Source organism: Muscardinus avellanarius, assembly GCF_963383645.1.
Source record: "Muscardinus avellanarius genome assembly, chromosome: 1".
In the NCBI taxonomy this organism is placed as follows: Eukaryota; Metazoa; Chordata; class Mammalia; order Rodentia; family Gliridae; genus Muscardinus; species Muscardinus avellanarius.
The window spans coordinates 88,210,639-88,232,462 of record NC_137786.1 but is presented as its reverse complement, the minus strand read 5'-3'; the positions used below and the strand labels follow the sequence as shown (position 1 = coordinate 88,232,462).

Sequence of the window (21,824 nt, the reverse complement as noted above, 5' to 3'; positions counted from 1 at the left end):
GGGGAAACTGTCCCTGGGGACCCCTGTTAGAGTCCCAGACATAATTTCCCTCAAACCACAACAAAACCCAAAACATAAAAAACAGAAAAACATAAAAGCCACGGGTTCTTGTCCTGAGCTAAGGATAAGTATACATAGCTCAGACACTTGCTGAAGATTTTAATTAGTTTATTTAAAAGATAGAAATACAGAAGATAGTTACAGCCCCATGCAAATAGCATGGGGGGGGGTTTCGAGCCAATTCACCACCCAAAGATACAGCACATGGACTGGACTTTTTATACCCATGACCTCCATCTTGTTTACATAATTCTGATGTAGTAAACGTCTCTGTAAGGTTCCTCCCCCAGCAAGGTGTGGCAAGGTGTCTCCTTTTCCAAAGGATGACCCCTCCTCCCATCCTAGCTAGCTTATCTAATCATGTAGATCTGTCTTTAGACAGAGAAAGGCCTAGTTCCCCTCTCCTATAGACTTGCTAATTACTTTTAGCTAAGTCAATCTAAGTTTCAATAGCTGTTTGCTTCCTGACCGAAGCCAAGTCTTTCTCTCTCCAGGTCTGTAATTTTGATACAATTATTTCTGAAATATATCTCTTAGTAATCAGAGCTTTCTCAAATCTTTGCCATTCACAATACTGGTACAGATCTCACAACATACTCGAAACACATACTGTCTTCTCTTATTTTAAAAAATATGTATATGTGTATATATATATATATTATATGTGTATATATATGTATATGTATATGTATATGTATATATATATATATATATATATATATATATATATATATATGAGAGGGGCCAAGATGGTGGCGGCAGTAGCCAGCACTCAGGAGATGCAGACAAACACTATCCAACTGACTTGGTACTTTTGGGAAAAAAAAAATACATATATATATATATATATATATATATATATATATATATATATATACATATATATATATATGTATATATATATATATATATATATATATATATATATATATGACTAAAGAAGAAAGACAGGTCTCTGGGAGTGTAGCCTGGAGATAGAGGGGTCTCCAGAAACCCCAGTACCACCAAAAAAAAAAAAAAAAAGAGAGACGAATAGAAAGAAAAAAGGGAACATCTATAGGCAACCTGCCCATAGTGACAGACCAGAGCCCAATGCATAACAAGGCCGGTGCCGGGGACTCTGAGACCAGGATAAGAATCTGCTGGGCAACTAGGCTGATGCCAAAGCCAGAGTGGCCTGGTTTGGAGCCTGACGTGAGGCAAGGCTGGGACTGGGGCCTCTGTCTGAGGCCAGGAACAGAGCCCGCCAAGGGGTGAGGCTGATGCCAAGGGCCAGTGAGACCGGGATTTGAGCCTGCCATGAGGCAAAGCCAGTGCTTGGGCCTCCAAGGCCAGGATCAGAGCCTCCTGAGGAGTTAGGCCAGTGCTGAGGACAGCAAGTCTGGGATCAGAGACTGCCCTGAGGCAAGGCCAATTCTGGGGCCTCCAAGGCCAGGATCAGAACCTGCCGAGGGGTGAGGCTGATGCCGGGGCCAGCTAAGCCATGTTTGGAGGCTGCTGTGAGACAAGACCAGGGCAGGAGCCTTTGAGGCTGGGATCAGAGCCTGCTGAGAGGTTAGGCTCATGCCAGGGCCAGCAAGGCTGGGACCGGGGCTGCTGTGAGGCAAGGCCAGTGCTGGTGCCTCCGAGGCTGAGATTGGAGCCTGTTGAGGGGTAAGCCTGATCATAGAGCCAGCGATGCCAGCCATGAGCCAAGACTCATGCTGGGGCCTCTGAGGCTGCGATTGGAGACTGCCAAGGGGTGAGACCAGTGGCCTGGTTAGTGAGGCCAGGATCAGGAGCTGCTATTAGGCAAGGCTGGCGCTATGGCTTCTGAGGTCAACATCGGAGCCTGCCGAGGAATGAGACCAATGCCAGGGCCAAACTGGCCAGGGTTGTGACCCGCCATGAGGCAAGATTGGTTCTGGAGCCTCCCAGGCCAGGATGGGAGCCTACCGAGCAGTGAGCCTGGAACCTGGGCCAGCAAGGCCAGGATTGAAGCTTGCTGTGAGGCAAGGCTGGTGTTAGGGCCTCCGAGGACAGGATCAGAGACTTCTGAGGGGTGAGACCAATGCTGGGGCCAGCAAGGCTGGGATCTGAGCCTGCTGTGAGGCAAGGCCAGAGCTGGGACCTCTGAGGCAGGGATTGGAGCCTGCCAAGGGGTAAGGCTGGTGCCGGGGCCAGTGAGACCAGAGTCAGGGCCTACCGTGAGGCACGGCTGGTGCTGGGGCCTCTGAGGCCATGATCAGAGCCTACCGAGGGGTGAGTCCAGAGCCAGGGCTGGTGTGGCCGGGATTGGAGCTTGACATGAGGCAAGGCCGGTGCTGGGGCCTCTGAGGCTGGGATCAGAGCCTGCCGAGGTGTTAGGCTGGTGCTAGGGCCAGCAAGACCAGGACCAGAGCTTGCAGTCAGGCAAGGCCAGTGCTGGGGCCTCCAAGGCCAGGATCGGAGCCTGCTGAGGGGTTATGCCAGTGCCAGGGCCAGCAAGGCTGGGATCAGAGCCTGCTGTGAGGCAAGGCCAGTGCTGAGGCCTCCAAGCCTGGGATCGGATCCTGCTGAGGGGTTGGGCCAGTGCTGGGGCTAGTGAGATGAGGACCAGAGACTGCCGTGAGGCAAGACCAGTGCTAGGGCCTCCGAGGCCAGGATCGGAGCCTGCTGAGGGGTGAGTCTGGAGCCAGTGCTAGTGTGGAAGGGATTGGAGTCTACCATGAGGCAAGGCCAGTGTTGAGGCCTCTGACTCCGGAATCAGAGCATGCTGAGGGCTTAGGCCATTGCTGGGCCAGCAAGACCAGGACTGGAGCCTGCTGTGAGGCAAGGCCCGTGCTGGGGCCTTCGAGGCCAGGATCAGAGCCTGCCAAGGGGTGAGGCCAGTGCCGGGGCCAGCAAGGCCGGGATTGGAGACTGCCATGAGGCAAGGGTGGTGCTGGGGCCTCTGAGGCTGGGATTGGAGCCTGCTAAAGTGTTAGGCCGGTGCTGGGGCCAGCAAGACCAGGACCGGAGCCTGCCATGAGGCAAGGCCAGTGCTGGGGCCTCCAAGGACAGGATCGAAGCCTGCTGAGGGGTTATGCCAGTGCCAGGGCCAGCAAGACTGGGATCAGAGCCTGCTTTGAGACAAGGCCAGTGCTGGGGATTCCAAGGCCAAGATCAGATCCTGCTGAGGGGTTGGGCCAGTGCTGGGGCTAGTGAGACGAGGACCAGAGCCTGCCGTGAGGCAAGACCAGTGCTAGGGCCTCTGAGGCCAGGATCGGAGCCTGCTGAGTGGTGAGTCTGGAGCCAGTGCTAGTGTGGAAGGGATTGGAGTCTACCATGAGGCAAGGCCAGTGCTGAGGCCTCTGAATCTGGAATCAGAGCGTGCTGAGGGCTTAGGCCATTGCTGGGCCAGCAAGATCAGGACTGAAGCCTGCTGTGAAGCAAGGCCAGTACTGAGGCCTCTGAGGCCAGGATCAGAGCCTGCCGAGGGGTGAGTCTGGTGCTGGGCATACTGGGATCAAGATTGGAGCCTATTGTGTGGCAAGGCTGGTGCTGGGGCCTCCAATGCAAGGATTGGAGCCTGCCAAAGGGTGAGGCTGGTGCCAGGGCTAGCAAGACCAGGATCTGAGTTTGCTGTGAGGCAAGGCCAGTGCGAGGGCCTCCAAGCCCTGGATCGGAGCCTGCTGAGGGGTTAGGCTGGTGCTGGGGCCAGCAAGGTCGGGATTGAGGCCTGCAGTGAGGAAAGGCCAGTGCTGGGTCCTCCAAGGCCGGGACTGGAGCCTGTTGAGGAGTTGGGCCAGTGACGGGACCAGCGAGATCAGGATCGGAGCCTGTCGTGAGGCAAGGCCGGTGCTGGGGCTTCTGAGGCCGGGATTGGAGCCTGTCGAGGGGTAAGGCTGGAGCCGGGGTCAGCAAAGCCATGATCGGGGCCTGCCATGAGGCAAGGCCGGTGCTTGAATCAGCGAGTCCAGGATCAGAGTCTGCTGGGGTGCCAGGCCAGTGCCAGGGCCTTCAGGAGTGGGATCGAAACTTGCAATACAGCATTCATAGAGAAACATGCAGAAAACAGAAATTCAGATGCTTTCCCTAATATGCAAAAACTAGGAAGAAATGGGTAATGAGAGGAGATCTTGTTGAAGAAAGAGCCCCATGGAAGAGCAATTAAGATGACCAATCAGAGGAGATGGGATGGGGCAAGATGGAATCTCTTCAAAACACAGGATATATGTAAACAAATGAATCAATGTTAATCACCAAATCAAGCATGGGATTGAGGGGGAGGGAATGGGTCAGGGAGGGGATAGGGGCTAATTGGATGTGTGCTTATATACCCTCACAAGTCATGTAATTTATTGTGATGTTTGACTACAATGCACCAATAAAAATGTATTAAAAATAAAATAAATCCATTCAGCACAGATATATGCTAGTATAATTCATGTTTTTATTCTTAGTCTTAGCCAGGCGTGGTGGTGCATACTTGTAATCCCAGCATTCGGGAGGCTGAGACTAGAGGATTGCGGTTCACGAACAGCCTCAGCTACTTAGTGAGGCCCTCTGAAACTTAGCTAAAAAATGGACATAGAATAATATAAAAAGGTAAATTGTGATAATTCAGATAATCCAGAACATTGTAAATACTTGTATTCTGTGGTCAAAAGTCAGAGAAACAGAATGCAAAATTAAGAGAAAAATCAAATGCCTATAATCCAAATACTAGAGAGGCTAAGAAAAGAGGAACACAGGTTGATGCCAACCTCAGCAACTTAACAGGACCCTCGGCAACTTGGAGAGACCCTATTTAAAAATAAAAATGGCAAAATTACTGGAGGTGTAGCTCAGAAGTATTATGCCCTGGGTTTAAAATAATACCCAAGAGGTAATTGTTTGTACATGTGTATACATATTTATTATATTTTTAAATATGTATAAAATCAACCTGGAGACATGCCATGTATGTATGCAAACAATAATTCATGAACATTTATATTTTAGTTTAGAGTATGTCAATCTCTTCCTACATATTATACTTGTGTTTATAGTGTGTCTGTCTATTCCCAGAAATTTTATTTTGTCATGACATTTTCCTGAGTATATAATTGATTTTATTACATATATATGTATATATAATTGATATTTATTAGTAAATTAACTAGTAAATGAAAGACAAAAACAAAATGGTGGCAATATTTTGAAGGAGGAAAATATTTGCTAAAAATAATGCATATTTGTTGTAAACTTTAGCTTTGAATTAAATTAACAAAATTATCATTGATTTTGAAAGATATGTGTGACTTGAAGAAAAGCATTCCTTGCCTGAAGCGTGGATCATATGAACGCAAATATATAACTCTCTTCATCATTGGACAGGCTCTTCAGGGATTAGCAGGAATGCCTCTGTATATTCTTGGGATAACTTATATTGATGACAGTGTTCCCACACATTTATCTGGGAGGTATCTAGGTAAGGCTACCCTTTCTCTAATATTATTGACCATCTGTCTTTATGTGTGCATATTTTATATAAAAGTACAAACTATTGGCCCTGTGATAACATTAATAAATTATAATTTGTATGCTTAATTTTAATATGACACTAGTGGCTGAGGATAGAGCTCAGTGATAAAACCGTGCTTATCCTGCGTGAGGCCCTGGGTTCAATCTTAGCACTACAACAAAACAAAACAAACCATGAGAACACATTAAAAATCCCATACTGAACTACTGAATTCTGAGGAGCTATTTGTGATTTGGAATTCATGACATCTGAATGTCACTGAGAATATAGAGAACAAAATAAAAATGCAGTTTTAAGCAATAAAAAACTGTTCTCTCACCTGCTTGTGTGTGTGTGGGTGTGTGTGTGTGTGTGTGTGTGTGTAGGTGTGTGTGTGTGGTACTAGAGATGGAACCCAGAAACATTCTACCTTTGAGCTACACAGCCCTATTTTTTATTCTTTACTTGAAAACAAGGTCTCACTGAGTTGCAAAGAGCCTCACTAAGTAGTAGCTGAGGCCGAGATCCTCCTATCTCAGTCTCCTGAGTGCTGGGATTACAAGCATGTGCCACCATTTCCAGTTATCTGCTTTTTTTTCTCTCTACTGACCTATTTATAATCTATTCATGTCAAGCTGTATAGACTAAAGTTTATTTTTCAAGGGGAAACTTGAATTCTTGAATTAAATTACCAGAGTAGTTGTATTTTTAAACTGTGAGGATGTGAATCAGGAGTGGTTGCCTCTTACCAATTAAGGACATTATTATATGACTCTTGTGTACTAGATTCAGTGTGGTGCTAAAGAAAATCAACAATGGGCAAAGTTCTTTACATACATTAACTATATCTTTGGGGAGGACTTTGATACTTTGCTCATGTTTGAAAACATAATGAGGTTCTTCATAGAAGGTGAGAAATGTTACACTAATCAATTGAACATAGTGTAGTCTCTCCTATTTAGAGTGTCTTATGTTACTGTATCACAAATAATAATCCTAAATATATCTCAGAATAATCTATTTTTTATGTTTTAATAGATTCTGATGTTGGTAGATCATCTGGTAGACCAACAGGGTTGTATAGTTATTATTTTAGAAGAAGAATGTAAAATTGTTTATGTATACTTAATGTGAAAGCAATTTATAAGCAAATGTTATTTTGTACTCAAGTAATAATTTTCCCCAGAAGTAAGAAAAGCCAAATTAATAAAGTAAAAAATACTCATGTTTATATCTACATTTATATCTACATGTAAAATCCCAACTAAAACACACTAAAGTGTATAATATATTCATTTATCAGCTAACTAAAATCCCAAGAAAGACAAGACAGCCAATATGATAAAGTACTGCAAAACAATTGGCAATTTTCAGTTATCAAAAGTGTGGATTTTGCATTTTTAATCTTTACTCAGTCAAGAAAAGAATTACTCATTACTCATTATTATCATACATTTATTATTTCATACATTTACTTTCTTCCACATAACAGACCTTTGCTAAACACCTAAAATGTCCAGGTTTAAGACAGTTGAGATGGAACTGGATCAAATGCTGGTACTGTTTTTAACTATCACCTCAAGTGTGTTTAAATGTCACAAATTATTCAATCAAAAAAAAATCACACAGCATATGTTGTAAATAGATCAAAACAACTGTATATGTAACAGACTACATGATTGTCTTTTATGCATTTTCTCTGGAGAATAGTAACTAATACAGAATGCTATAAGAATCTTTTATAAATAATTATTTTAAATGAGTTATTAGCATTGTATGGCAAAGCTGGCTTACAAAGTTGTCTCATGTTCAGTATTTATTTTATAGGTTTTGCTGAATTCTTTCCAGTAATAGGATATGGTATGGGTTATATAATTGGAGCACCAATAGGTAAAACCATGGAGAATAATACTTCTGAGAAAAAGTAAGTAAGCAAACAAGGGAACTCAAAGGCACAATCACAATTCCTAAGAGCACACCTCCAGGGACCCACCTTCTCCAGCCACACTCCAGCTACATAGGTTACCATCTAATAAATTCATTACAATGGACTTATTTGCTGATGATACTATAACCCTTAAGGCTTAATTGCCTCAACTTTTAACATAAGCTCTTCAGGGAATATTCTATATATGACAATTCCAGGACTGGCCCTTCAAGAGCTCATTCTCATTTCAGAATTAAAAATGAATTTAATCAATCTCCAAGAGTTCCCATAGTGTCAACAACTCCAAAATTGCTCAAAAGTCCCAAATTCCAAAGACTCCTCTGAGACTCAGGTAAACTCTTGGCTGTGAGCCCCTGCAAAATAAAAAAAAATAAGTAAATAAAATGTAAGTTACATGTGTCCAATGTACAGTAGCACAGAGTAAATAATTATATTCCAGAAGAGAGGACTAATACCATAATAAAAGAATGGAACTAAAACAGATCAAAATTCAGCAGGGCAAGAATTTAATCCTGCAGCTCTATTTTTAGAATCTGGACCACATGGTGGTGAGATGAGATCTCCAACAGATCTTAGCAACCGTGGCCTTGTGGCCTGGTTATTTATAATGGGCAGCATACTTTTTCATCCAGCCTAGATCAATGGCTTGCAGCTTTTAGCCTTTTCACATTCTGGCATTTCTAAATTTCAGGGTTTTATTTTTTTCAATCTTAGCTTCACAAATTTTCCCATATGGGCCTGCTTGCAGAGATTCTGACCCTGCCACAAATTCCCAGGTTTCTAGGGCCTCCATTTGAAATCATGAAACACATGATCAGACTTACATACCAATACTGACCCCTTTTCTGTGATTTCTGTGATATCTATGATGTCAATTGAGTCAGCATTCTCACTGCTGTAACCTAAAACTACTAACCACAAAATTTAGAGGAAGAAAATTTTATTTTCTCACAGTTTGTGAAAATTTATGGTCATTCCACCTGAGGCCAGTGTCTGTGGATCTCAGGGCATGGTGGTAGGAAGCAGAGAAAGGGAGAAAGCAAGGTTCTGCTCTCACATCATGGAGGCCAGAAGCAAGAGAGAACTCTCAGGAAAGGAAATTCAAAGACAAAAGCAGTTTCTTAGGTGACACTGCCATGGATCCACCTTTGCCTGCCATACCCAACCAATAGTCTAGGTTAACACCCAATAAATCTATCACAAGACTTTTCCACTGATGGGATTATGACTCTCATGGCTTAATTGTGTCAACTCTAAATATTATTATATGAGCTCTGCAGGGGACATTAAGTATCTAACCATAACAGACACAAGTTTAGAAAAATACAGACAAAAGTGAATGATATATCTCTATCTCATTTCTAATTTTTGTTATTTGAATCTTATCTTTTTCTATATTAATTTAATAGTTTGAAATTCTTAAAATTTTGTATTCTTTTGTTCATTCACTTCTGCTTTAATCTTTGTTATTTTTCCATATACATATAAAGTTTGTGTTTTAATTATACATGGGGAAGTAGTACATTAGTGACTCATCCTTGTTTTTTCTTATTCTGTCACTGAAATAATGAAGTTAAGGAGCTATTACTACCACTGCAAGGAAACATAAAATTCAACTTCCACTTCAGAAATTCTAGTTTATATAAAGATAAAACTAATAAAAACTGAGACAAGACAATCCATTTTATTTTTTATCAATGTGTCAAATAGCGCCATAGTTATTTATATTTTCAGATGGGACCTTGAAGTTCTCCCACTGTCTCTTCTGCCAAGTGATTTTGGTTGCTACCTGAGCCAAATATTGATAGATGCTAGACAAGTATCAGTAAAAATGAAGATAAAGAGACAGGTAATAAGCTGTGTGCTATATATATATATATATATATATAGAGAGAGAGAGAGAGAGTCCCTAAGTTAACTCTTCATCATTCTAAAACTCTCTCCACTCTTCTCTCCCAAGAATACTCATTTGGATTAAAATGACAGACTCAGTATACTCTTCTGTAGTCTGATTTCATCTAGGTTTGTCCAGTGAAAGGCACCAGCAGATGAAGAAACAGGAGCAGATTAAGGCTATGTCAGGTGCTCTTCCCACTTTACTCCTAAGGGGTTGTTCCAGACTGGTTTTGTTCCTCTTCTGAAAGCCATGGCTTCCTTTAGACAGTCCTCTCCATTTATAAAGAACTATTCCACTTGATATTAAGGCCTGTAGTGACAGTTTGCTACTCCAAGAATTTTGTACATTACCTTATTTATTTCCCTCAACTTGGACAACACTACTAGAAGATTTCTTTATCACTCTGTCTTCAAATTACCTAGTATACATATATCTATTTCATACCAGGATACATACAAGAAATAGCATCATATATAGCAAGAAGATTCCAGAATTTTTTTGCATATTTCTGTACACTAATAATGTCTTTGCTGGAGGTAACTTAGACATAGGTACTAAAATGATTGCAGGTTTTAGAACTGCATTGCAGATCAAGGCTTTGAGAAATTAAGTGATTGTACTATTTATCATTTGAATGACAAAAATAATTTTAAAGACCATTAGATAATATGGCTTATTTTAACAGTACCAGGGAACATTTCAAGACAAAAGGAAATGGTTGAAAGTGTTAATGTTTAAAAAAAAGTGGCCACTACATTATAGTCATACTCAAGAGTGGCTTTAAAATGTAGTAAATTGTCCTACTGTGTAGAAATTTAAGTTAGTTTTCTCCTTAGCATAGATGGAAATATGGCCTGAGGTTTGATTCTATACTGATTCAATTTGTTTGTATAGTCAAGAACTTAGAATAAGACAAGAAAATAGGTGACAAGGGTAACATGTTGATGACTCTTAGAAGGGATATATAAAGATAACATTTAATTTGAAGGAATCCTTCAAATCAGTTGGACAAGAAGACTTATCTGATAACCCATGTTCTTACTTTCAGTTGTTCCCCCTCCATTTCTAACTAATCCCAGTTCTTTCTCAATGAGCCCATGTAAAACATAGCCATAACGACAAGAATTTACTTTGCATGAAAATAGAAACATGAAAAATTTCTCAGAAAGGCCAATCTCCCACCAAGTGTACTCACTGGGAGCTTAGTATTACCATTGCTGAATATCAAATTGTCAATCATAGAGTCCAAACTTGTATCCCCAGTATGATGCATTCACATGGAGACAAAGAATGTAAATAGATAAACTTTGCTGCTAGCTAATAAAGCTAGTAAATGACAGGAAATTATTAAAATCCAATCAGAAATCAACAAAATAGAGAATAAAGTAGAAAATTAACAAAAACAGAAGCTCTTTTCTCAAAAAAATTAACAATATGATAAGCCACTAGCCAACTTAAAAAATTAGAGATGGAACCACTATTATAAAGATAAGAGGTGAAAAATAAGGTATTACCACATACAGTGTAAAAATACAGAGGACTATCAGAAACTACTTTAAAAAGTATACTCCAACAAAATAGAAAATCTGGAAGAAATGGACAACTTTCTAAATAAATAAAACCTTTCTAAACTGAGTCAAGAAGATATTAAAAAATGAAACCAACCAAGAGCAATCAAAGAGATTAAAGCAGCATAAAAGAACCTACCATCAAAGAAAAGCTCAGGACCAGATGGTTTCCCAAATTAATTTTATAAAAAAATTATAGAAAATTTAATACCAAACTCCTCAATCTATTTAGTGAAATAGAAAAAACTCTGAAACTCTCCCAAATACATTCTTTGAGGTCAACATTGCATTCCTACCAAAATTAAATAAAGATAGCTCAAAGAAGGAAAACTACAGGCCTCTATATTTGATGAACTTGGATTAAAAAAAGAAAACTGCTAAACAAAATACTGGCAACACACATTCAAAACCACATCAAGAAAATCATACCCCACCATCAGGTAGGATTTATCTCAGGGATGCTATGCTGGTTCAACATACAATAATCAATCCATGTAATTCATTACATAAACATACCAAAGACAAAAAATTATATGATCATCTCAATATACACTGAAAAAGAATTTGATAAAATCTAACCTCCATTTATGTTTAAAGCACTACAGAGAGTTGGATTAGGAAGAACATACCTCAACATCATAAAGGCAATCTAAATAGGACCACATCCAACATCATATTTAATGAAGAAAAACTGCAAAAATTTTTCCTAAAAACAGGTACAAGAAAAGATGTCTATTTTCACTTCTTTTCAGTATAGGACTTGAGACTCTAGCCAGAGCAATAAGGCAAGAAAAGAAAATCAAAAGAATACAAACAAGAAAAGAAGAACTCAAACTTTCATTATTTGCAGATGACATACTATACTTCAAAGACCAGCAAACTCAAGCAAAAGAATTGTAGAATTGATCGACAAATTCATCCTGGTGTTTGGATAAAAAAAATCAATCTTAAAAAATCAGAAGCTTTTCTGTATGCTAAGCATAAATACCCTGAGAAAGAAATACAGAAAACACTTCCTCTCAGGATATTTCACAAAAAATAAAATACTAAAGAATAAACTTAACTATGGAGGTAGAAGAATCTTCACAGAAAATTATAAAACAATGAAAAAAGAAATTGAAGAAGACCTTATAAGATGAAAAGATCTGTCATGTTCATTGATAGCCAGGATTAAAATAATCAAAATGGTCACACTTTCAAAAATGACATAGAGATTAAATGCAATACCTACTAAATTACCAAGGTCATTCCTCATAGACACAGAAAAATCAGGCCTTAAATTCATTTGGAACAACAACAAAAAAACCCCAAAATAGCAAAAGTAATTCTCAACAACAAAAACTATGCAGGAGGAATCACAATAACTGACTTTATACTATAAAGCCATAGTAATAAAAATAGCATATTAGCACAAAAACAAATACATTGACCAATAGAGCAGAATAGAAGACTAAGACACAAATCCACACACTTACAGCCAATTGATTTTTGACAAATGGCCAAAAACATACACTGCAAAAAATGATAGTCTATTCAACAAATTCTATTGGAAAAACAAGTTAACCACTTATAGAAAATTGGGAAAATCCCCCTTCTTTCACCTTGCACAAGTGTCAATTCAAGATGGATCAAAGACTTGGATATTAGACCAAAGATTTTGAGACTCCTTGAGGAGGGCATAGGTCCAACACTGCAACACAGAGGCACAAATAAAAAATTTTTCAACAAGATCCAAAAGGCACAGAAATTTAAAGACAAATCAATCCATGGGATTGTAATAATCAGCAGAGTTTCTATACAGCAAAGGAAACTATCAAGAAACTCAACTGAGAGCCAACAGAATGGGAGATTTTTGCCATCTATTCCTCTGATAGAGGACTAATATCTAGAATACACAGAGAACTCAAGAAACTCAGCACTAAGAAAACAAATAACTGAATAAAAAATGGGCTAGTGAACTAAATAAACACTTAACAAAAGAAGAAATTCAAATAGCCAATAAATGCATGAAAAAATGCTCAACATCACTAGCAATCAGAGAGATGCAAATCAAAACTACACTGAGATTTCATCTAACTCCAACTAGAATTGCAATCATTCAAAATAAAAACAACAAATGCTGATGAGGAAGTGAAATGGGAATTCTTAATACATTGTTGGTGGGATGACAAATTAGTGCAACCACTTTGGAAAAGAGTATAGAGAATTTTCAGAAGAATGGGAACAAACTTACTACATGATCCAGGAATACTACTGCTGGGTATCTACTCAAAAGGATGGAAATCAAACTACCAAACTAATACACGTGTATCTATGTTCATAGCTGCACGATTCACCATTGCCAAACCATGGAATCAGCTAAGATGTCCATCGACATATAATGGATTACAAAACTATGAGATGTGTACACAATCGAATTCTACTTACCCATAAAGCAAAACACAATTATGTCATTTAGAGGGGAATGGATGAAACTGGAACATTAGGCTAAGTGAGGATAGGCAGTCACAAAAAATAAAAAAATTGGATGCTCTCCCTAATATGCAGAAGCTAGGGAGAAAATGGGTCATAGGAAGAACTCTAGATGAATAAGGTTATGCTATAGATGAGCAAATAAGGTGACTTAACTGAGGGAATGGGAGGGGGGAAGAGAAAAATTCTCTAATGCACATGATGATCTTTAACAAACATATCAATGTCAATCACTAAGCCAAACATGAGAAGAAAGGAGGGGGAGAAAATGGGGCAGGAATAAGGTAAGGGCTAATTAGTTGATGTATGCATGTATGCTTTCACCATCTTGTACCCATTAAAATGTATGATTATAATGCACCATTAAAAATGAAAAAAAAATGTTTGTAGTACATCATACCAGGCCCTCCTGGCTTTTGTGATTTAGGTTGAGAAAAAAGGAATTATTCTTATTTTTCCCTCCTGAATGTCCTTTTTCTTTTGTTTTCATTATGTTTAAGATTCTTTCTTTGGCTGGGCATGGTGGCACATGCTTGTAATCCATGTGCTTGTGAAGAAGAGACAGGAGAATCGCACAGGTTTGAAGCCAGCCTCGCTGGCTTAAGACACCCTGTTTTCAAAGAAAAAAAAAAAATAAAATAGGTCTTGGAATGTAGCCTAGAGGTAGAATATAAGGGTTAATCCCCAGTATAAAACACACACACACACACACACACACACACACACACACACACACATCTTTCTTTGACTTTTAATTAGTCATTTTAATTACTATGTGTTGTGTAGCAGTTCTTTTTTGTCATATTGGGGTTCTGAAAGTCTCTTATATGTGGATGTTCATCTTGTCTTTTATGTTTGGATAATTCTCTGACATTTTTTCTCAGAAGAGTTTTCTAATTCCCTTGAGTTATTCTTCTAGAGTTTCTTCAATGCCTATAGATAATAAATTAGGTCATCACATAGTACCCCATATTTCTTGAATTTTCTGGTTGTGTCACTATATTCTCTTCTCTATATTGTTGACTGTTTGGTCAGTTTTGAGTAAGCTGCCTTCTAAAAATAAGATTTTATTTTCTATATGGCCTAGTGTGCCGCAGGTGGTTCTTTTGAGAATTTATTTTATTTATTGTCACCTTCATTTTGCTGAGAACCTCTTTTTGGTTTCATGTAGGGCTTCAATTTTTATTGATATGTTCTTTTATACACCATACAATTTCTCTGATTCTATTTCTAATGCATTTGATCATATTGGATATCAAATTTCTGAATTCTGGTTCCGGGAAGATGGTGACCAAGAGAAGCAGCACTTACAGGTCCTGCTGACACCTGATCTATTTCTTATGGTGTGCTCTCAGGGACTGCGGATTTATATTCTGCGGGAGCACAACAGGCCACTTTGCCCCCTCCTTATGGAGAGCAGGTGAGACATACTGGGCTTAATGCCTGGAGAAAATTGGACCATGATATAGGAAGGAATTTCATTGGAAAAAAGATTACAGGTCTAAATTTGACATAGAGGGTAAGCCTTTAGACTAAGGATCCACAGGGACAAGCTATTGTTGAAAGAAATCATTTAAATCTTAAAGAATATCTACAAAAACAAAAAGGGGGAATTGGTCCCCATCAGCAATTGTGTTTGGCCTTGTTTACTATTAATATTTTAAATTTGCAAAAAGGTCAATCTGAATCGAGATTTCAAAAACACTGGGGATATATATGCCCCAAACCTCAAGCAGAAGTATGCTGGAGAGATCCTCTCACTCATCATTGGCGAGGTCCATACCCCTTATTGAAAATGGGCAGAGAGTTTGGCTGTGTGTTCTCTATGGGAGAAACAACACCCATATGGATACTGGCCAGAAACATTACATTCTCTCCTCAAAATTTGTTACAGGATGTCACCCACAGGGGAGGTAAAAAACAAAAAGGAAAAAAAGAAGGAATGGTGTATCCATAATGTAATTAATAAACTGAAAAATAAAAATAAAAAGAGAAATAAAAATAAGTCATTCTTAAAATATAACCAAGGGTTTGCTGCCCTTGAGGAGACATTTTCTATGATTCATATTACAGACTCTCCAAAAAAGAATGAGGAATCCAAAATCAGCAGAGTGGCTACCCTTCCTGATAATGATCTCAGTTCATCTTGTGGCTCCCATTCTATTAATGGTAATCAATCCACATCAACCCCAGAAAGTCATCTGGATGTTAATCAACTCAGCAACAGGCAATGTGGTCAACAATACAACACAAACAGCTACATGGGGGACATAGTGGCCCAACCTCTATTTTGATTTATGCGACTTGGCTATGGGTTCATGGGACATTTGAGACTGGACACCTTAACATCAAGGATGACCAGAATATGAGGGAAAAGGCAAAGGATGCACTGTACCACACACCAAAAATCCCACTGAACCAGGTTATTCATATGTCTTAAAATGATACAGCCTATCACAAACTCCATTTCATATATGCCCAGGCAGTAACCATTCTGCCGAGGCAGTAAGTGATTGTGGAGGGGCAAATGTGTAGTATTGTGCCTCCTGGGAATGTGAACATACCGGAACTGAGTATTGGGTTCAACAAAAAGGACCAATCAAAGTTAATAAAGTCTTGCTACCACCTTTATCAGCAAATCCCCTGTATGGAAGATGTACAAAATATCAATGTAACCCTGTTAAAGTACAATTCACCTCAAAAAGAAAACAGCCCTGGGTGGGACACTGGTAAAGTGTGGGGACTGAGGTTATATAAATCTGAGAAAAATCACAAACATGGTATGAGCAGTGGTTTGATTGGACCCCTGGCTAACCACATTAATATCTACTCTGTTAGGGCCTTGTATCATTGTTATCCTGGAGTGTATTTTATGCCCTGCCTCATAAATAAGTTCATTAGGCTAATAAAAGCCAAAACTGAGGAAATACAACTTATGACCTTCCGGTACCATTATGACAAGCTGCCAACTCCCCCTCCTCATTAGACCTACCTAATCCAAGGTGCTCTGAGAGCCTACCTAACCAAAGGTGACTCAAATGAAATAAAAAGGAGGAAATGAAGGGCACATGTCTAAAGATGGCGCCAAATGGAAGAGCCCAAGGAGGGGCCAGAAATGGCCTAATATGTCCTGGCCTCTCTTGATTGGAAGAAAAGTGTCATTGCATGTGTGATCAGTGCATGCACAATACATGGATCGCAGTAAGAGTAATGGATAGAAGTCTGCGTGATAAATGTGGCCTTTAAGCTGATTGGCCCAGCTACTCCCCTATTGGAAATCCCTGTTTGCGGTCTAATGCTTTATAAGAAATCTCACAAGTACAATAAATGAGTTCCTGCTTTGACTTGGTTCCCTGTCACATCTCATTGTCTCTGGGGGTGAAGGCTGGGGAATGGATGGACAGCACACTCACCTTTCTCCAGACCCCTGCCACCTCAAACTTTAGGGGTGGTGGTCATAACCCCCAACAATATAGCCCTAAAAGTAATCTGGATTTAAAATCTCTGGTAGTGACACACTCAGATTTATATGACAAGTGGAAAATAGAAATGAAGATTGCCATCCTATGTCATTGCCAGTTGGAATTCATATTTCTGAATAATGTTAGGCATGAATAAGAAGTTATTTTTAGCAGTGAATAAAATTGTTAACATTTTCCATATTGTATGAAAGACAAGCTTTATGAACTACTATTATAATACACTCAGCTATGAGAAACCAGCTTTTCAAAAACTGAGGTTCCTATTTCTTTACTAAATAATACAAAATAACTCTATGACTTTTAAAATTTTTCTTAAAGTCATGAATTCAACATTGACTAAAGAATGCTGAAAATTCTAAGTCACTAAGAAAAAAATAGAGCAAAAGAGAGAAAACCACCACTATAGGGATCAGTTTGAAGATTACTCAAAAAGCTAGTAATGGAACTATTATATGAGCTGGATATACCATTTCTCAGTATTTTTTTTAAAGAAATAAAGTCAGTGAGTCAAACATGGTGGTGTATGCTTGTAATCCCATAATTGGAAGGTTGAAACAGAAGGATCACACGTTTGGGGCCAGCCTCAGCTAATTAGTGAGTTCCTCCTAAACTTAGTGAGACACTGTTTCAAAATAAAGAATAAAAAATAGGGCTGGGGATGTACCTCTGTGAAAAGCAAAGGAAGAGCAAGAAAATCTGAAGGGAATGAAGGCGACAGAGAGGCTAATAAATAATCCTAAAGGCCATTGAGAAGATTAAACTGATTCTGAGAGCTCCAAGTAGGGACCCAAAGCAAGGGATTTTAAAGTATTTGTGATTTAAAAAGTCACATGCCATATAAAAGATCAGTTGTGCAACTTAAAGGGCAAAGCCTTTCAAAAAGGTATAGGTCCATAATTTAAAGGAACAGGAATGATTTATAAGAAGAAATGACTTAAAGGCATCATCTCTCTCTCTCTCTCTCTCTCTCTCTCTCTCTCTCTCTCTCTCTCTCGTGTGTGTGTGTGTGTGTGTGTGTGTGTGTGTGTGTGTATTTATGTTTTATTAGAAATTGAACTCAGTAGGGTTCTACCTCTGAGCTACACCTTCAGCCTAATTTTTTTTTTTTAAATTTTGAAACAGAAAGGATCTCTATAAATTGCTGAGGCTGGTCCTGAACCTATAATACTCCTGTCTCAGCCTCACAAGTACTTGAATTATAAGCATGTAGGAGTATACCTAGATAAAGGCATTGTCTTCTGATGGAGAAAAATAACATACAAGAAACTTTTACTCCATAAGTAGTGCAAAGAAATGGAAAAGAAAAAAATTATGATCCTGTAAGACAAAATAGAAATATTAATAGAAAGACTAATAACTACTCTGTGTTAACAAAAACCAACAAATAATAGTGACAAATTACAAATTAAAATAAAAACTATTCTCTCTCTCTCTCTCTCTCTCTCTCTCTCTCTCTCTCTCTCTCTCTCTCTCTCTTTGTTTTTAATTAAATACCCAAGATGAGGGCAGAGGGAATGGGGTGGGAATTGGGGAAGGGCTGAATGAGTTATTTGTGTATGTATGCCTTTACCATCTTGTACCCGATCAAGGTGCATAACTAAAATGCACAAATTTAAACAATTTAAAAAATACCCAAGCTGATTTTTTCCCTTTTTTTCTATTAAAGACAAACCAATGATGATAGTAATAATATATGGCGGAAGATATGGACACTTGATTTTATTCTTTCCTCTCTCATTGCATGGTCTACAGTAATACCACTTTTATGTTTTCCACAGAATCTACCAGGTAAATGTAAAAATATAATTCATTCACTAAAGGCCAGTCATTTCTACACCCAGTTCTCATTCTCAGAGCATGTCTGAATTATGTTTTCTTGTGAAAATGCCATGTCTGCTGGTAGAGGTCTATCAAAGAGATATAGTGTCATGTGCCAGTGGTTTTGAACAAATGAAACTATGTGGGATGGGAATATAGCTCAATAATAGAACAATTACCCAGCATGCAGGAAACTGCCTCAATCTGAGAGAGAGAGAGAGAGAGAGAGAGAGAGAGAGAGAGAGAGAGAGAGAGAGAGAGAGAACAATACTGTAGCTAAATATTTTATTTATGGTCCAGAATCTTATTAGAATGCCTATTTGTTGCTCATTGTTTACTATTTATTTATTTGAAATGGGGTCTTAATGTTTGCCAAGAGTCTCATTAAATTGCTTAGACTGGCCACAAATGTGTGATACTCCTGTCTCAGCTTCTCACATAGATTATAAGCATGTGCCACATGTGCCCAGATCATTATTTAACTTTTAAAAATGCTTTAAATCTCAAGTTCATAATCGTCTTTTATAAATGAAGGATAATAGCTAGATATGGTGGCTTACACCTGTAAGCTTAGTACATGAGAGGCTGAGACAGGATCTTCACAGGTTTGAAGCCAGCCTCTGCAACTAAATTAGGCCCTAAGAAAGCTAACAAGACCCTATTTTCAAATAAAAATAAAATAATATAGGTCTAGAAGTGCAGCTCAGAAGTAGAATGCCTTTGGGTTCAATCTCCAGCACCATATAAAAAAGTATGATGAAAAATACTTGAACATTTTTACCTAAGATTATTTAATTTGTAAACTACTTCAAATAATTTTTGAAAGATGAAATCACTGTTAAAATTATTGTAGAGAGCTGGGCGTGGTGACGCATCCTAGTATTTGGGAGGCTGAGACTGGAGGATCGCAGTTCATGGACAGCCTCAGCTACTTAGGTCCTCCGCAACCCTGTCTCAAAATAAAGAATAAAAAATAGGGCAGGGGTATAACTCAGAGGTCAAATGCCTCTGGGTTCCATCCCCAGACCTGCAAAAAAAAAAAAAAAAAGTATTGTGGAAACAAAAATACATGTAAAATCAGTAAAATCAAATTTTCTCTTGATCTTATATTTTATTGGAATAAATTATTTTTAGTAAAATAAGAAATTATTCTTTAATATTTTGGGGATATTTAGCAAACACATTAGCCACTTAAATTTTTAATAAATTAAATTAAAAATTAGTTCTAAACATTGTGTGATGGCACATGCCTGTAATAGAAATACTTGGAGACTAAGACAGGAGGATTGCAAGTTTGAGGCCAGCCTTGGCAATTTAGTCAACCCTCAGAAACTTAGTGAAACCCTATTTCAAAAATAAATTAAATAAGGCTAGTGGTGAAGCACAGTGGTAGAACATCCCTGGGTTCGATTCCCACTACCAAAAAAATTAGTCATGGAAACTGCATTTTAAGTACATACCAGCCATAAGTAGCTAGTGGATACAGTACTGGATAGTAGATGTATGAAACATTTTCATCACCACAGAATGCTCTCTAGAACAGAGGTATTTTAGAAAAAAATGTGTTTTAATTAATTGTGTTGACTTTATTTTATTTTAAAATAAATAACTCCCTTCCCTTTACAGGGAAAATTTGATTTTTTAGTGTGTATGTATTTTTACTTTTTTAAAACTTATTTGAACATGTCATAAGATTCTTTTTCTTGTTGACATCTAGGCACAGCAAAGTTAAGAGCCTGGAAACGTAAACAGCCTAATTTCTTTGCCAACAAATTTAAAGATCAGACATTTGAGAGTAATGCTAAGGATTTCTGTTCTGCTATTTGGGTAAAGTAAAATATTTTGTATGAGAAGCCAGTTAATTTGATCTTTAGAATTTTCTGCTGAGGGACTTAAGAAAATAACCATACAGTATTCAATTTAAATATGAGTCTTTTAGCCTGGGGTGGTGACACATACTTGTAATCCCATTACTTGTGAGGCTGAGGCAGGGATCGCAGGTTTGCAATTAGCCTCACCTACTCAGGCCCCCTGCAAATTAGTAAGAACCTGTTTCAAAATAAAGAATAAAAATAGGGCTGGGGGTGTAGCTTGAAGGTAAAATGTCCCTGAGTTCAATCCCCAGTATTGAATAAATAAATAAATAAATAAATATCTTCCAATTAAATTATTTTTGACATAATGAAAACAGGACCAGCCTTGCTTTAGTGGCATTGCCAAAAACTTGGCTAGTGTCAGAGACAGATACCGGGTTTTCTCTTTCTTTTAATAAAATGTTTAATTAATGAATTTATTTTTGTGGTACTGGTTATAGAACCCAGGAGCATTCTATCTCTTAGTTATACCCCAAGCCCTATTTTATTTTGAAACAGGGTCTCACTGAAGTAGAGGGCCTCCCTAAGTTCCTGAGGCTGGCCATGTAGCTGCATTCCTCCTATCACAGACTCCAAAATCCTGGGTTTATGGCTGTGTGCCACTGTACTTGGCTTATATCTGTTAATTTAACTTTTATATTTTTATATATGTATTATTCTCTGAAAATATAGATATGACATTCACTGAGATGACATGTTGGCATCAATATTATTTTATTATGTTTAAATGAGCTACTCACTAGATGCCAAAACATATTCCCACAAACATCGTGTTCCATGAAAAAATATTTAATTACAATATCAAAAGGAGAACTTTGTTTCTGTAGATGAGAAACGGCATGGAATACAAATATAATGGCATTAATAAAAGCCAGGCCAAATAGTGAAGGCCCATTTTCAACTTGTTTCCTCTTCCCTTCTTAAAATTTTATTTTATGCTGCCTATACAACTGTATTTCTTACATAAATATTTTATCAAGTCACTATGCAGATTATTTTTAGATAAATTTTACATTATTCTAATTGGAATTTCAAGACCTCACCTGGATATTCTTATCTCATTTCTTTAGAATTTTATCCATGTACCCCACATTTTAGTTACTTACTCCTTTCTAGGCACATGAGGTATTTTATTATCTGTATTTTGCACATGCTACTCTGTTTATTTAAAATGTTCTATTTTCTGTTAATAAAAACCCCTTTCTCAGATCTTACCTTATATAAATCTTTGGTATAGTGTATGTATATTTGGCATAGTG

The 21,824-nt window shown here is 38.4% G+C and overlaps 1 pseudogene across 1 annotated transcript in view; it reads left to right on the top strand.

Moving 5' to 3' along the window:
* Positions 1-21,824, top strand: part of LOC308271968 (N-alpha-acetyltransferase 35, NatC auxiliary subunit-like) — a 53,966-nt pseudogene that overhangs the window by 23,969 nt on the left and 8,173 nt on the right. The window contains exons 6-7 of the transcript in view: positions 14,747-14,811; positions 18,652-18,661. The product of the transcript in view is annotated as an N-alpha-acetyltransferase 35, NatC auxiliary subunit-like (transcript). The remainder of the gene's footprint in view (positions 1-14,746; positions 14,812-18,651; positions 18,662-21,824) is intronic.